The sequence below is a fragment of the Haematobia irritans genome, chromosome 2 (genome assembly GCF_050003625.1).
Source record: "Haematobia irritans isolate KBUSLIRL chromosome 2, ASM5000362v1, whole genome shotgun sequence".
NCBI lineage: Eukaryota > Metazoa > Arthropoda > Insecta > Diptera > Muscidae > Haematobia > Haematobia irritans.
Window position 1 is genome coordinate 102,887,662 of NC_134398.1, and position 18,418 is coordinate 102,906,079.

Consider the following 18,418-nt stretch of genomic DNA (forward strand, 5'->3'; position numbering starts at 1 on the left):
TGTAGATGTTGTCCTCATATATGAAATAATTGTTGTCATTGAGACAAAATTGGAGAGCTGTTAGAAATTGCGATTTTGGTATTTTTGTGTGATTCTGAAGAGATTCCCATTTTGTCTTTATGTTTTTAATTGCTAAATGAATCGGTATATTGGTGAACAATGATACCACGTCGAGAGAAATAAGTATGTCGTCTTCGTCAAGAGATATGTTGTCTAGTTTTACTTTAAGTTCTAGTGAGTTTTTTATATTATATTTTTCCAATATAATATTCTTCAAAATCGTTCCAATGTATTTTGATAAGTTGTAACATGGAACTTTGAAAGATGACGCGATAGGGCGAAGTGGCATGTTTGGTTTGTGAATTTTTGGAAGTCCATACAGACGAGGAGCGGTAGCTGAATTTGAAGTAAGCTGGAATTTTTTTGAAATGTAGCTTTGTAGAATTCCATTATCAATTTAATGTTTTTCCTTAATAGTTTTTGTGTTGGGTCCGTTCTACATAATTTGTAGGTCTGTTTATCATCTAGAAGTTCTCGCATTCAATTTTTATAGTCATCTCTATACATAACGACCGTTTCAATTTTATAGCAGAGAAATTGCTCTTGTCTACTGGTAAAGCGAATTTTGAGCCCAGGGATAGAAGCCATTTGCTCTCTTCGGGAAATTCTACGTCTATTTTATTCACAAACCAATCTGAATTAAATAAAATTGTATTCTTCCATTTTGTTTCCTTTTAGAGTCTTTATCTTCTTGTGGTGTGTCGATTTAGTCTTTGATATAAGTATTGCTTTATATGCGATGTCCATTAGATAGGGTCACGGCCTAAAGGAAAAAAAAAGTTGATGCGGTCACCCCCCAGTTTTGTAGAATATTCGAAGACAATTTCAGAACACCAAAACTTTTTTTTTTTTTCGTGCACCCTACGACCCCCCGAAATAAAATTTATTGTGCTGTGTCGTCATTTGAAGTCCGATTGAAAAGAAACGCATATCGTTGTTCGTGGTTGATCAGGGGCTACATTTCGTGCATTGGTCATTTTTGACTCCGACGTCAAATTTGATTTTTAATTTTTTTATTTCGCTTCGTATACCCCTATGATGCCCATTTCTTACAACCATTATAAAGATCTTAACAAAATATGAAACTTTTGCTTTTGAAGTATTTACTTATATTCATAAACAAAAAAGTTACAGAGATTTTAAAAAGTAGGTCACCCTACACACCACCAAATAGTTTTTGTTGTGTTGTCATTATGTCCGATCGAAACCACATGCACATCGTTATTCACATTTACGAAATTAATTTATAAGGCATTTAGAACACAAAACCTGTTTATCTGTAAATTTCTAACGGTACCTTTGTATACATACTCGTTGTTTGCACTATGGCATTTTCTGCGTTATGCAAAGTGCATGTGTTTTTGCAAGAACAATTTGAGAGCCTACTGTTTTAAAATTCTAACAATCACATTCGCTACATGATTTTTTTAAGAGAGAAGGCTGTTGATAGTATTTGAAAAAAGTGAAAACAACAGCCTTCTCTCACAAAAATATAGACAGACTTAAAAAATCATGCTACAAAACTGGGGGGTGACCGCATCAACTTTTTTCGCGACCCTATCTAATGTCCATGCGATGTTTGCTTCTAGCGTCGCATTTAATAAATTCACTTCCGTACAATAGTACTGGCATCAGGTAAGATTTGGCTAGGGGGAGTTAAATTCTGTGTCTTATAGTTCTGGGCATCGCAAATACTTTACAACCTGGTCATTCTATGTTAATGTTTTATTGAAAATGATTCCCATGTTTTTAGCAATTGATACCTGAACAATAATTTGGTTTCCGATTGTTACTGGATGTTCTTCAAATTAATATAGCTTGTTCACCCGTTCAGGACAATAAAATTTTATTTTTTAGGGTTTACAAATCTTTTAGTTAGTGTTTAGGATTTTTCCAATGGAATGAAATATTGTACAGAAGCTACATTATTTCCATGCCAAAACTATTTATAATATATTTTCTCACAAATATTTCACCGAATTTTGTTCACTATTAGGATGCCCACACTGTTAGAAAAATATGTTTTTCATATGTTCCGATATAAACAAAATGTGTTTCGGGCACAATTTTGAAACACAATATATTTAAGTGCAAACATGTAATGTTCCTAAACTAACACTAAATGTTTGGGACATCTATGTTAATATGTTAGAATAAATTATGTTTGGGGCATGCATGTTTCATAAAAATCATATGTGTGAATGCAAACATATATAAATTTACAAATTTCGACTAAACATACATATGTTGTGATATTTTTTTCAGAGAGCGACAGAGAGAGAGTATAGAGAAAGAAATAGAGATGGAAACAGGGAGAGTTGACGAAAGATATCAACATAACACAGCAAAAGAATCAAAAGAGAACAATTTCTGTGAAACCGCTTGTATGTTGTTTCGGAAAACTGTTTTATGATCAGGCCAAAAATTTGATATGCTTAAGTCTAAATATTATTTAATTTGAATAAAGAGAATGGACATTCGGAACCAAGAGAATAGACATTTGAAAAACAAACAGCATATGTTTTCGCCTTGGGAGCAGCATTTTATGTATGTGTGAACATGTGTTTTGTTTATCATTTTGGCATTATGGGCACAATTTTTTTCTTGGTTCGTTAAAAGAAATCAGGGGTCTTCATAAAAATAACGAAAGGGCACTATACACTTTTTAGAGTTGGGACAGTAAAATAAAATAAGGAGGAAATAGTGAAAAATTACAAAGTAAAATGTATAAAAACAAAGTTTAGTTCCTCCTTATTAATAAGTAGTCCACGAGGAGTTGACGGACACCTTCAAATATAAAAGCGGGCATTAAGTTCGAGTTTTGCAGCTAAAACAATTTAAAAAGTTTATTTTCTTTAAAATGAATTATTAAAGAAAAATAAAAGGCATTTTATAACGATGTTGTTAAATGCTAGTAAACAACTGTTCACGCCTAAATAAATTTATGTTTATATTATAAAATTGTTTATGTATGTTTATACTCGACTCCACGTTCTTCTTTTGTTAGAGTTTTTGAATTCCTTCCAACAGTTTTTGTTACAAAATTGTTATTTTTGCAATAAAAAAATAATATTTTATCCAAAAATCAGTCAATTTCGTTTATACCAAGCACTGTTACTGACTATAAATTTTTAATAACCCACATTTCGAAGTTTCATTATAAAAATTTAATATAGTATAAATATAAATGTGTAAATTAAAAACAAAAAAGTGTTCGGTCGGAGTAGGGATTGAACCCACGACCCTTTGCATGCAAGGCAGACATGCTAACCACTGCTCCACGTAGCAAACAAATGTATGTTTCTGTTAAATAATGTTATGTTTGCATGGGCTCGTGGGCGCTGCAAACTATGCTATATAAATGTAACTTATAACGATAATTATCTACTGGTGACTATAACTGCTACGTAGCCCAGTGGATAGTGTGTTGGCTTACAAACTGTATGGTCCTCGGTTCGATTCTCCGTGCAGGCGAAAGGTAAAATTTATAAAAGTGAATAATTTCTTCAACATTATTTGTATTACAGAAAAAGGTGCCAAGAACTAAAATATTTCGTGAAAGTGAAAATTACGAGTATGTTAGGGAATGAACACAATCGTCTTTGCGAAAAATTCTTCCAAGCATATAATATTTTTGGGCTCAATATGCTTCCAAACATATAATATGTTCACATAAAACAAACATATTAATGTTTCGGCAGTATCCAATAATATATGTGCTTCCTGCAAAATATGTTTGGAACATATGTTAAAGAAGCGATTTTTTTTTGAGGGTGCACTTTGCTTTTCAACGGTCTACAGATTTACAATGGTGTACAGATTAATCAGTACTAGGGGTTTTTCCGGGATCCCGTTCCCGGGAATTCGCTATTTTTCGCTCCCGCTTTCCCGGGAATTAAGTGCGAGAATTCCCGGGAATTTTTCTTTGCAGTATTTTATATAAAATGGAGGAATAAATACTACAAATACATTATTTTTAGTTTATTTTGAAAAAGTCCGGGAAAAAGAAAACCCTAATCAGTGCAGACAAAATATTATCACCGAAATATTTTCAAACACTTAAATAAATTTGAAAACTGATTCAATAAATATGTTAATTGATTCAATTAATAATTTAATCAAATCCAAATAAAACCCAATTACCCTGCTATTGACCTCCATAGTCGGGTAGCCTCTAGTCTCGAGTCTGTCCCTTCACATATCTACTCTTTTGATGATTCATTGAACTCCTTGAGCGGGACCGATTCTTACCACTTTACTGATATCTCCACGATTAGAGAGATAATCTCCTCACTTAACTCGAAGAAATCCAGCGGACTTGATAAAATCCCAAACTTCTTATTGAAAAAGATGCCCAATGCAGCACTGAAGCTACTAGCGATAATATTTAACAACTGTTTAAACAACGGCTATTTTCCATTAGCTTGGAAGTCCTCGAGGATAATTCCAATAAAAAAGAAAAATTCAGGCCTTAACATCAACGACTATCGCCCAATCTCTCTTCTCTCAAACCTGGGGAAAGTTTTTGAAAACATATTGAAGAGTAAATTGGACAAAGAATTCTCTGTCGAACCTATATTTCCCTTACAATTTGGATTTAGAGCAGGTCATTCGACTCAACACGCTCTATTGAACTTTCATAATGATATAACAAACAGCCTCAGGAAAAAGTGTACAACAGTAGCCATCTCATTGGACATAGAAAAGGCCTTTGATTCTGCATGCCACACGCGCATACTATACAAACTTATTTATCTTCAAGTGGACCCTTTCCTGATAAAAATCTTCAAGAGCTATTTCACTGATCGTCACTTCTGCATTGACATAAACGGTTCTTTATCAAGCTTTGGTACCGTCAAAAGCGGCGTTCCGCAAGGAAGTGTGCTGGCACCTTTCCTTTTTAACTTGCTACTCTATGACTTTCCCCATGTGAGGGATCATTCTAAAGCGATACTATATGCTGACGACTGTATTGTTTATGCTCACGATTCCTTTCCGATTAAAGCGTTAGATGCGGCAGCAGATCATCTTAGTATTATTGCTGAGTACTATAGGAAATGGGGCATCAAGATAAATCCAGCAAAATCAGAGGCAATTTGTATCAGGAATGCTTCAGGCAAATGTCATAGAAATGTAGTTCCACAAAGTAAAAACCTTTGCCTATCCCTTGGAGGCTCGGAGATCGCCTTCAAGTCAACGTTGAAATACCTAGGTGTTGAATTTGACTATCTTCTCAAATTCAACGGCCATGCCAGAGAAATGTTGAAAAAGGCTAAGAAAATCTGTGGATCATTTCACACCCTCCTAATCAACCGCTTTCTTCCTCAAGAAACCAAACTACTCATTTACAAAGTGGCTATAAGACCTGCCCTTCTGTATGCATTCCCAATCTGGTTTTCAATTTCACCATCCATTGCCATAGAATTGGAGATATTTGAAAGAAACATCATCCGGAAATGCATAGGAAAGAATTATAAAATACCGACGAAACATTCGAATACTTATCTCTACCAAAGCTCTAAAATAGTCCCTATACTCAATTATTGTTGTAGAACATAATTATTCTTAACAGCGATGTTCTAATAACAGTTTTCCAAATTATGTTATCTTATTAGAATTAGTATTTTATGTAATAATGATAGAAGGAGACAAGTCTATTATGTATTTATTACATTCATATTATAGTAGTATTTGTGAACATGAATACATTGAATAGGGAAGATGAAAACCGCTACTCCTTTTTTGTATATGTATTTGAGTTAAGATTTTTCTGGAATACTGTTGCTTAATAAAGTTGATGTCAGTCGCTTACAGAAATTATAAAGCTCAACAAGTGTTTTTTTTTGGTGACTTCTTTTTGCCTGTTGGTCTGGTTTTATATTGGAACATTTAATAACAGGTTATGGGCCCAGAGCCAATAAAGGCAAAAATATGTCAGTGATGGAGTTAGTATTCGCAAAAATAAAGCCTTTCGACGGCCGAAATTTTGACTCATGGAGGTACAGGGTGGAAAATTTTTTGGAGGCTCAAAATGTTTTGGAAGTTTTATCATCAGAAAAACCAGAACGAACTGAAACAAATTCTACTGATGTAAATAACTGGAGCCTGAAAAATGCAACTGCGAAGAATTTGATCATTGCCTTGGTGGACGATAATCACTTGGAGTACATCAAGGGCAAAACCACAGCCAAGCAAATGTGGAATGCCTTGATCAGTACATTTTCTGGTACGAACATGGCAAAGCAAAATATGTTGAGAACCAGATTAGATAGACTTCGTTATGAAGTAGGTAGCGACATGAAGCACCATTTTACAAAGTTTGATGAGTGTGTGCGTGAGCTGGTGGCGGCTAGAGGAAAGTTGGATAACAATGAAATAATCTATTATTTGTTTAAATCATTCCCCGATGATTTTCAGCCATTAATAACAGCACTTGAAAATTTGCCGGACGAAGCATTAACTTTGGATTATGCAAAATCGAGACTGCTTAACGAAGAAATGAGGCAGAAAGTAAATAAATAATCTTCTGCATGCGAAAGTAACGGAGCAGGCGCAGCCTTTTATGTTGGATTCAGTGGTGAGTGCTTCAAGTGTAGAAAGAAGGGGCACAAGAGCTTCGATTGTCCCCAGAATAAAAAGAAAAGAATATTCAAAAAGAGAAATAGTGGTTGTAAAGGCAGAGGTGATGAAACTTCAGCAGTGGCGTTCATGATGGGTAACGGTGATAAGACGTGTAGTTGGATTTTAGATTCTGGCAGCACTCGGCATGCAACACATAACTTGGAATCATTGATCAATGTTAAGGTTATTAAAGTTCCAATTGCTATAAGCACTGCAGAAGAAGGTGCTTCAATTATGGCAACCCATAAAGGTACATTTAAGGGCATTTCTTTTGTTGATGGTGAACGTGTGGATGTCACTGTGGATGATGTTTTGTACTCTAAAGAATTGCGTGCAAATCTGTTGTCGATTAGAGCATTTCTGCAGAAAGGACTGGAGGTAAATTTTGTTAGAAATCAACAGGCGGTAATTAAGAAGAGTGGGCGCATTGTTGGCGTTGCAAATTTGGAAGATTCACTATACAAAGTCAAATTGAAGCAAGAAGAGATTTATGCCAGTGTCTGCGAAGCTGATGATTTATGGCATCGTAGACTTGGCCATATAAACACGGCATATCTTAAAAAACTGAGGAACGACAATATGGCTACAGGTTTTGATGTTGCAGAGGAGAAAGTAGGGTGTGATGATTGTGTCAAGGGAAAGCAGTCTGAGTTACCTTACAAGGGCATTAGACAAGCAACCTCAAGAATTTTGGAAAGAATTCACACAGATGTGTGTGGTCCCATAACACCTGGTACATATGAAGGTTATCGGTATTTTGTAAGCTTTATAGATGACTATAGTCACTTCGCCCGGATTTATTTATTGAGACGTAAGTCGGATGTTTTTAATTATTTCAAAGATTTCCAATGACATGCAAAGGCAAGATTTGGATGCAGAATTGCACATTTAAGATATGACCAAGGCACTGAATACTTATCTGCCGACCAGAAAAAGTACTACAGCTTAAAAGGAATCCAAATTGAGACAACCGTAGGCTACTGTCCGAGGCAAAATGGGGTAGCCGAACGTTTTAACAGGAGTGTGGTTGAAAAGGCAAGAACAATGCTTGTTGCATCAGGCATACAAAAGAATATGTGGGGAGAAGCCGTGCAGACTGCTGTGTATTTATTGAACAGAAGTCCTACAAATTGTGTGGGTAAGAAGACACCAGCAGAGGTATGGTACGGCGTAATACCTGACTTGAGCAAATTGCGCATTTTCGGTTGTCGTGCATTCGAACTTTTACCCAAGCAGAAAAGATCCAAGTTTGATTCCAAGAGCAACGAAACGATTTTTGTTGGTTATGGTGTTAACGGATATCGTCTGTGGAATCCCATTACGAAAAGATTGGTTGTAGCACGAAATGTGAAATTTGACGAGTCGAATTTTCCAGCAAAATCAAAAATGGATCCTGGAACCTTTAATATTGAAGATGCTCAAGAAGAGAAAGATAAATGCGTTGAAGAAACGCTAATCGTGAAGAGAAGTATGGATCCAGAAGGGGAACATGAAGAAGACGACTCATTTTTTGATTTAGAACCTTTTATGGGTTTCGACAATGAAGAAACTGTTATGAGTGACGGTGACAATGTTATTCACGAAAATAGTGTAGCTGACGCTTTACCAAATACCACAGAATACGTAAATGATGCTGTAGGTGCTGTTGAGGAAGCCAACAATGAACTTCGGGAGCAACCAATACTTTCAAGCCAAAGGCAAAGCTGTCGTGAGCGCAGGCCGCCAGGAAAGCTAACATACAATAATTATTTTGATCAAATAAATCTGTCCAGAGCAGATCTTCCAGCTGAACCAGCCTCTTTCAGTGAGATTAGTATGAGACCCGACCGAGAGAAATGGAATGAAGCGATAAATGAGGAGCTGCGGTCACTCAAGAAGAATAGTACGTTCGAGTTGGTAATGAGAAAACCAGACATGAAAGTAATCACATGTCGATGGGTCTTTAAATTAAAAATGGATAAGGATGGGAATCCCAGTAGATACAAAGCACGTCTTGTGGCTAGGGGATGCCAGCAGCAATATGGAATAGATTACCAACAAACCTATGCACCGGTTGCAAAACTATCCACGATACGAACGGTGCTAGCTGTGGCAATTAATAAATGTTACAAAATCTGTCAAATGGATGTTAAGACAGCATTTCTCAATGGAGAGCTGAATGAAATTGTCTTCATGACAGTGCCTGAAGGTTTGAAGGTACGCGATGGTACGGTTTGTCGACTAAGAAAATCCTTGTATGGATTGAAGCAGTCCCCTCTGTGTTGGTACAAGAAATTTCATGATGCAGTAACGAAAATGGGCTTTACTAGGTCACAACATGACTACTGTATGTACGTAAGTAAGCATGGTGGATGCATAATGTACATGGTCTTGTACGTGGATGACTTACTCATTGTTAGTGAAGATTCAAAGCAGTTGGAAGATATTAAAGGTAAACTTTCAAATATGTTCGAAATGACGGTTTCTCCATGCTTTGAGAATTTCCTCGGGATCGAGATTGACTATAATGAGGAATCCAATACAATTACAATGGCTCAAAAGAAGGCTATCAAGGAGTACTTCGTACAACAAGTACATCGCTTCATGAATGTGGAAAATTGCAATGGAGTATCAACACAAATGGACAAATCATTGACATTTGCAAATAGTAGTAGCGATCAGAAACTAAAAGTACCATATCGTGAAGTTATCGGAAGAATAATGTACATAATGCTATGCACTAGACCGGATATATGCTTCACTATATCAAAGCTAAGTCGATATCAAGAATGCCCTACCGTGGTTCATTGGCAAGGTGTTAAACGATTGGTAAGGTACTTAAAAACAACTATGGACATGGAGTTGCTGTACGAAAGAAATGCTGTAGATAGGCCTCTAATCGAGTTTGTGGATGCTGATTTTGCTGGTGATGAGGTTAACCGAAAATCAACCACAGGGTATTTATACAAAGTGTTTGGGAATATTGTTGCATGGACATCAAAGAAACAACAGGTTGTAGCATGTTCGACTACGGAAGCAGAGTACGTGGCTATGTCGGTGGCAGTCCAAGAAGGCATATGGCTGAAAGGTTTACTTTCTGATTTGTTTATCGAAACAGAGTCGGTATGTATTTACGAAGATAATCAGAGCGCCATAAGACTCGCTCAAAACATGGAAAATAAGAGGGCTAAACATATTGACGTAAAGCACCACTTCATCAGACAGAAGATTGAGGACAACATAGTTACTAACGAACATGTGAGTAGCAGAGATCAAGAAGCGGACATTCTTACAAAGCCTCTACCAAAACAACAATTCACACATCTGACAAGAAAGCTGTCATTAATTCATCGAGAAGGGGTGTTGTAGAACATAATTATTCTTAACAGCGATGTTCTAATAACAGTTTTCCAAATTATGTTATCTTATTAGAATTAGTATTTATGTAATAATGATAGAAGGAGACAAGTCTATTATTTATTTATTACATTCATATTAAAGTAGTATTTGTGAACATGAATACATTGAATAGGGAAGATGAAAACCGCTACTCCTTTTTTGTATATGTATTTGAGTTAAGATTTTTCTGGAATACTGTTGCTTAATAAAGTTGATGTCAGTCGCTTACAGAAATTATAAAGCTCAACAAGTGTTTTTTTTTTTTGGTGACTTCTTTTTGCCTGTTGGTCTGGTTTTATATTGGAACATTTAATAACAATTATGCTCTTTGATTACAAAGGAAATTTATCGATCGACTAGAAAACCACGAAAATCCTGCGATGACTGATATATACAGGACTGAAAAAGCTTCCAACTGGTCTAATCCCTCTTTCCTATCCCCCGTAGGGATAGTAAATGAGAACCTGGACCTCCACCAGCCATACACGACCCCGTCATTTTTCGTCACATCTACCCCTAGCTCACACAGAGAATAAACACCATCGGCTGTGATACTATCAAGTTTTTCTTTCATATTACTCACTTAGTTCTATGTTGTCACATAGTAACTTACCGTTTAATTTCATACATATTAGCAGTTAGCAACCCATACATGTTAACTCTCACATTGATTTACATATATATACATATATTATATAAAATATATTTATATTTTCCGTACTATTGTACACCCCGTTATTTCTTACATATTCTATATATACATTTTAAAGTTCTGTTGTGTTAAGATGTTTATTTATCAAAAGCATCCTGTCGTTTTAGTTTTAAGTGTTATCTAGTTTTTATCCCCATTAACAGATAAACTCTGTCTGCCATAGTTTAATGCCTAGAGCAAGCATTGAAACTTAATAAGGCTGTCATGGTACATTGTACCTCTCACTTTTACCTCTTGCACACAGATAAAAATAAGTTTGAGAACCAATAGCTTTTGTTGGAAAACCAATAACAAAAATTGTTAATTTTCCTGCAACAAACTAATTTGTACTTTTAATAACCATTATTACAAAAAAGTTGTTAGCAATCGTTACCATCAGAAGGCAACAAATAATTTGTGTTCTCAGTAACATAATTTGTAAGTAATTTGTTGAGCAACAAAATATTTGTTGCTGAACGTTACATTTAATCCTCAACAAATATTTTTGAATTTGACCCGACCGAGAGAAATGGAATGAAGCGATAAATGAGGAGCTGCGGTCACTCAAGAAGAATAGTACGTTCGAGTTGGTAATGAGAAAACCAGACATGAAAGTAATCACATGTCGATGGGTCTTTAAATTAAAAATGGATAAGGATGGGAATCCCAGTAGATACAAAGCACGTCTTGTGGCTAGGGGATGCCAGCAGCAATATGGAATAGATTACCAACAAACCTATGCACCGGTTGCTAAACTATCCACGATACGAACGGTGCTAGCTGTGGCAATTAATAAATGTTACAAAATCTGTCAAATGGATGTTAAGACAGCATTTCTCAATGGAGAGCTGAATGAAATTGTCTTCATGACAGTGCCTGAAGGTTTGAAGGTACGCGATGGTACGGTTTGTCGACTAAGAAAATCCTTGTATGGATTGAAGCAGTCCCCTCTGTGTTGGTACAAGAAATTTCATGATGCAGTAACGAAAATGGGCTTTACTAGGTCACAACATGACTACTGTATGTACGTAAGTAAGCATGGTGGATGCATAATGTACATGGTCTTGTACGTGGATGACTTACTCATTGTTAGTGAAGATTCAAAGCAGTTGGAAGATATTAAAGGTAAACTTTCAAATATGTTCGAAATGACGGTTTCTCCATGCTTTGAGAATTTCCTCGGGATCGAGATTGACTATAATGAGGAATCCAATACAATTACAATGGCTCAAAAGAAGGCTATCAAGGAGTACTTCGTACAACAAGTACATCGCTTCATGAATATGGAAAATTGCAATGGAGTATCAACACAAATGGACAAATCATTGACATTTGCAAATAGTAGTAGCGATCAGAAACTAAAAGTACCATATCGTGAAGTTATCGGAAGAATAATGTACATAATGCTATGCACTAGACCGGATATATGCTTCACTATATCAAAGCTAAGTCGATATCAAGAATGCCCTACCGTGGTTCATTGGCAAGGTGTTAAACGATTGGTAAGGTACTTAAAAACAACTATGGACATGGAGTTGCTGTACGAAAGAAATGCTGTAGATAGGCCTCTAATCGAGTTTGTGGATGCTGATTTTGCTGGTGATGAGGTTAACCGAAAATCAACCACAGGGTATTTATACAAAGTGTTTGGGAATATTGTTGCATGGACATCAAAGAAACAACAGGTTGTAGCATGTTCGACTACGGAAGCAGAGTACGTGGCTATGTCGGTGGCAGTCCAAGAAGGCATATGGCTGAAAGGTTTACTTTCTGATTTGTTTATCGAAACAGAGTCGGTATGTATTTACGAAGATAATCAGAGCGCCATAAGACTCGCTCAAAACATGGAAAATAAGAGGGCTAAACATATTGACGTAAAGCACCACTTCATCAGACAGAAGATTGAGGACAACATAGTTACTAACGAACATGTGAGTAGCAGAGATCAAGAAGCGGACATTCTTACAAAGCCTCTACCAAAACAACAATTCACACATCTGACAAGAAAGCTGTCATTAATTCATCGAGAAGGGGTGTTGTAGAACATAATTATTCTTAACAGCGATGTTCTAATAACAGTTTTCCAAATTATGTTATCTTATTAGAATTAGTATTTATGTAATAATGATAGAAGGAGACAAGTCTATTATTTATTTATTACATTCATATTAAAGTAGTATTTGTGAACATGAATACATTGAATAGGGAAGATGAAAACCGCTACTCCTTTTTTGTATATGTATTTGAGTTAAGATTTTTCTGGAATACTGTTGCTTAATAAAGTTGATGTCAGTCGCTTACAGAAATTATAAAGCTCAACAAGTGTTTTTTTTTTTGGTGACTTCTTTTTGCCTGTTGGTCTGGTTTTATATTGGAACATTTAATAACAATTATGCTCTTTGATTACAAAGGAAATTTATCGATCGACTAGAAAACCACGAAAATCCTGCGATGACTGATATATACAGGACTGAAAAAGCTTCCAACTGGTCTAATCCCTCTTTCCTATCCCCCGTAGGGATAGTAAATGAGAACCTGGACCTCCACCAGCCATACACGACCCCGTCATTTTTCGTCACATCTACCCCTAGCTCACACAGAGAATAAACACCATCGGCTGTGATACTATCAAGTTTTTCTTTCATATTACTCACTTAGTTCTATGTTGTCACATAGTAACTTACCGTTTAATTTCATACATATTAGCAGTTAGCAACCCATACATGTTAACTCTCACATTGATTTACATATATATACATATATTATATAAAATATATTTATATTTTCCGTACTATTGTACACCCCGTTATTTCTTACATATTCTATATATACATTTTAAAGTTCTGTTGTGTTAAGATGTTTATTTATCAAAAGCATCCTGTCGTTTTAGTTTTAAGTGTTATCTAGTTTTTATCCCCATTAACAGATAAACTCTGTCTGCCATAGTTTAATGCCTAGAGCAAGCATTGAAACTTAATAAGGCTGTCATGGTACATTGTACCTCTCACTTTTACCTCTTGCACACAGATAAAAATAAGTTTGAGAACCAATAGCTTTTGTTGGAAAACCAATAACAAAAATTGTTAATTTTCCTGCAACAAACTAATTTGTACTTTTAATAACCATTATTACAAAAAAGTTGTTAGCAATCGTTACCATCAGAAGGCAACAAATAATTTGTGTTCTCAGTAACATAATTTGTAAGTAATTTGTTGAGCAACAAAATATTTGTTGCTGAACGTTACATTTAATCCTCAACAAATATTTTTGAATTTGACCCGACCGAGAGAAATGGAATGAAGCGATAAATGAGGAGCTGCGGTCACTCAAGAAGAATAGTACGTTCGAGTTGGTAATGAGAAAACCAGACATGAAAGTAATCACATGTCGATGGGTCTTTAAATTAAAAATGGATAAGGATGGGAATCCCAGTAGATACAAAGCACGTCTTGTGGCTAGGGGATGCCAGCAGCAATATGGAATAGATTACCAACAAACCTATGCACCGGTTGCAAAACTATCCACGATACGAACGGTGCTAGCTGTGGCAATTAATAAATGTTACAAAATCTGTCAAATGGATGTTAAGACAGCATTTCTCAATGGAGAGCTGAATGAAATTGTCTTCATGACAGTGCCTGAAGGTTTGAAGGTACGCGATGGTACGGTTTGTCGACTAAGAAAATCCTTGTATGGATTGAAGCAGTCCCCTCTGTGTTGGTACAAGAAATTTCATGATGCAGTAACGAAAATGGGCTTTACTAGGTCACAACATGACTACTGTATGTACGTAAGTAAGCATGGTGGATGCATAATGTACATGGTCTTGTACGTGGATGACTTACTCATTGTTAGTGAAGATTCAAAGCAGTTGGAAGATATTAAAGGTAAACTTTCAAATATGTTCGAAATGACGGTTTCTCCATGCTTTGAGAATTTCCTCGGGATCGAGATTGACTATAATGAGGAATCCAATACAATTACAATGGCTCAAAAGAAGGCTATCAAGGAGTACTTCGTACAACAAGTACATCGCTTCATGAATATGGAAAATTGCAATGGAGTATCAACACAAATGGACAAATCATTGACATTTGCAAATAGTAGTAGCGATCAGAAACTAAAAGTACCATATCGTGAAGTTATCGGAAGAATAATGTACATAATGCTATGCACTAGACCGGATATATGCTTCACTATATCAAAGCTAAGTCGATATCAAGAATGCCCTACCGTGGTTCATTGGCAAGGTGTTAAACGATTGGTAAGGTACTTAAAAACAACTATGGACATGGAGTTGCTGTACGAAAGAAATGCTGTAGATAGGCCTCTAATCGAGTTTGTGGATGCTGATTTTGCTGGTGATGAGGTTAACCGAAAATCAACCACAGGGTATTTATACAAAGTGTTTGGGAATATTGTTGCATGGACATCAAAGAAACAACAGGTTGTAGCATGTTCGACTACGGAAGCAGAGTACGTGGCTATGTCGGTGGCAGTCCAAGAAGGCATATGGCTGAAAGGTTTACTTTCTGATTTGTTTATCGAAACAGAGTCGGTATGTATTTACGAAGATAATCAGAGCGCCATAAGACTCGCTCAAAACATGGAAAATAAGAGGGCTAAACATATTGACGTAAAGCACCACTTCATCAGACAGAAGATTGAGGACAACATAGTTACTAACGAACATGTGAGTAGCAGAGATCAAGAAGCGGACATTCTTACAAAGCCTCTACCAAAACAACAATTCACACATCTGACAAGAAAGCTGTCATTAATTCATCGAGAAGGGGTGTTGTAGAACATAATTATTCTTAACAGCGATGTTCTAATAACAGTTTTCCAAATTATGTTATCTTATTAGAATTAGTATTTATGTAATAATGATAGAAGGAGACAAGTCTATTATTTATTTATTACATTCATATTAAAGTAGTATTTGTGAACATGAATACATTGAATAGGGAAGATGAAAACCGCTACTCCTTTTTTGTATATGTATTTGAGTTAAGATTTTTCTGGAATACTGTTGCTTAATAAAGTTGATGTCAGTCGCTTACAGAAATTATAAAGCTCAACAAGTGTTTTTTTTTTTTTGGTGACTTCTTTTTGCCTGTTGGTCTGGTTTTATATTGGAACATTTAATAACAATTATGCTCTTTGATTACAAAGGAAATTTATCGATCGACTAGAAAACCACGAAAATCCTGCGATGACTGATATATACAGGACTGAAAAAGCTTCCAACTGGTCTAATCCCTCTTTCCTATCCCCCGTAGGGATAGTAAATGAGAACCTGGACCTCCACCAGCCATACACGACCCCGTCATTTTTCGTCACATCTACCCCTAGCTCACACAGAGAATAAACACCATCGGCTGTGATACTATCAAGTTTTTCTTTCATATTACTCACTTAGTTCTATGTTGTCACATAGTAACTTACCGTTTAATTTCATACATATTAGCAGTTAGCAACCCATACATGTTAACTCTCACATTGATTTACATATATATACATATATTATATAAAATATATTTATATTTTCCGTACTATTGTACACCCCGTTATTTCTTACATATTCTATATATACATTTTAAAGTTCTGTTGTGTTAAGATGTTTATTTATCAAAAGCATCCTGTCGTTTTAGTTTTAAGTGTTATCTAGTTTTTATCCCCATTAACAGATAAACTCTGTCTGCCATAGTTTAATGCCTAGAGCAAGCATTGAAACTTAATAAGGCTGTCATGGTACATTGTACCTCTCACTTTTACCTCTTGCACACAGATAAAAATAAGTTTGAGAACCAATAGCTTTTGTTGGAAAACCAATAACAAAAATTGTTAATTTTCCTGCAACAAACTAATTTGTACTTTTAATAACCATTATTACAAAAAAGTTGTTAGCAATCGTTACCATCAGAAGGCAACAAATAATTTGTGTTCTCAGTAACATAATTTGTAAGTAATTTGTTGAGCAACAAAATATTTGTTGCTGAACGTTACATTTAATCCTCAACAAATATTTTTGAATTTGACCCGACCGAGAGAAATGGAATGAAGCGATAAATGAGGAGCTGCGGTCACTCAAGAAGAATAGTACGTTCGAGTTGGTAATGAGAAAACCAGACATGAAAGTAATCACATGTCGATGGGTCTTTAAATTAAAAATGGATAAGGATGGGAATCCCAGTAGATACAAAGCACGTCTTGTGGCTAGGGGATGCCAGCAGCAATATGGAATAGATTACCAACAAACCTATGCACCGGTTGCAAAACTATCCACGATACGAACGGTGCTAGCTGTGGCAATTAATAAATGTTACAAAATCTGTCAAATGGATGTTAAGACAGCATTTCTCAATGGAGAGCTGAATGAAATTGTCTTCATGACAGTGCCTGAAGGTTTGAAGGTACGCGATGGTACGGTTTGTCGACTAAGAAAATCCTTGTATGGATTGAAGCAGTCCCCTCTGTGTTGGTACAAGAAATTTCATGATGCAGTAACGAAAATGGGCTTTACTAGGTCACAACATGACTACTGTATGTACGTAAGTAAGCATGGTGGATGCATAATGTACATGGTCTTGTACGTGGATGACTTACTCATTGTTAGTGAAGATTCAAAGCAGTTGGAAGATATTAAAGGTAAACTTTCAAATATGTTCGAAATGACGGTTTCTCCATGCTTTGAGAATTTCCTCGGGATCGAGATTGACTATAATGAGGAATCCAATACAATTACAATGGCTCAAAAGAAGGCTATCAAGGAGTACTTCGTACAACAAGTACATCGCTTCATGAATATGGAAAATTGCAATGGAGTATCAACACAAATGGACAAATCATTGACATTTGCAAATAGTAGTAGCGATCAGAAACTAAAAGTACCATATCGTGAAGTTATCGGAAGAATAATGTACATAATGCTATGCACTAGACCGGATATATGCTTCACTATATCAAAGCTAAGTCGATATCAAGAATGCCCTACCGTGGTTCATTGGCAAGGTGTTAAACGATTGGTAAGGTACTTAAAAACAACTATGGACATGGAGTTGCTGTACGAAAGAAATGCTGTAGATAGGCCTCTAATCGAGTTTGTGGATGCTGATTTTGCTGGTGATGAGGTTAACCGAAAATCAACCACAGGGTATTTATACAAAGTGTTTGGGAATATTGTTGCATGGACATCAAAGAAACAACAGGTTGTAGCATGTTCGACTACGGAAGCAGAGTACGTGGCTATGTCGGTGGCAGTCCAAGAAGGCATATGGCTGAAAGGTTTACTTTCTGATTTGTTTATCGAAACAGAGTCGGTATGTATTTACGAAGATAATCAGAGCGCCATAAGACTCGCTCAAAACATGGAAAATAAGAGGGCTAAACATATTGACGTAAAGCACCACTTCATCAGACAGAAGATTGAGGACAACATAGTTACTAACGAACATGTGAGTAGCAGAGATCAAGAAGCGGACATTCTTACAAAGCCTCTACCAAAACAACAATTCACACATCTGACAAGAAAGCTGTCATTAATTCATCGAGAAGGGGTGTTGTAGAACATAATTATTCTTAACAGCGATGTTCTAATAACAGTTTTCCAAATTATGTTATCTTATTAGAATTAGTATTTATGTAATAATGATAGAAGGAGACAAG

General features: G+C 35.9%; 1 protein-coding gene and 1 long non-coding RNA gene across 4 annotated transcripts in view; both read right to left on the reverse strand.

Moving 5' to 3' along the window:
- The window catches only part of LOC142223579 (uncharacterized), a 379,474-nt gene that overhangs the window by 233,650 nt on the left and 127,406 nt on the right, over window positions 1–18,418 (reverse strand). The gene's annotated exons all lie outside the window — the stretch shown is intronic.
- Window positions 1–18,418, reverse strand: part of Nup154 (nuclear pore complex protein Nup154) — a 186,260-nt gene that overhangs the window by 47,201 nt on the left and 120,641 nt on the right. The gene's annotated exons all lie outside the window — the stretch shown is intronic.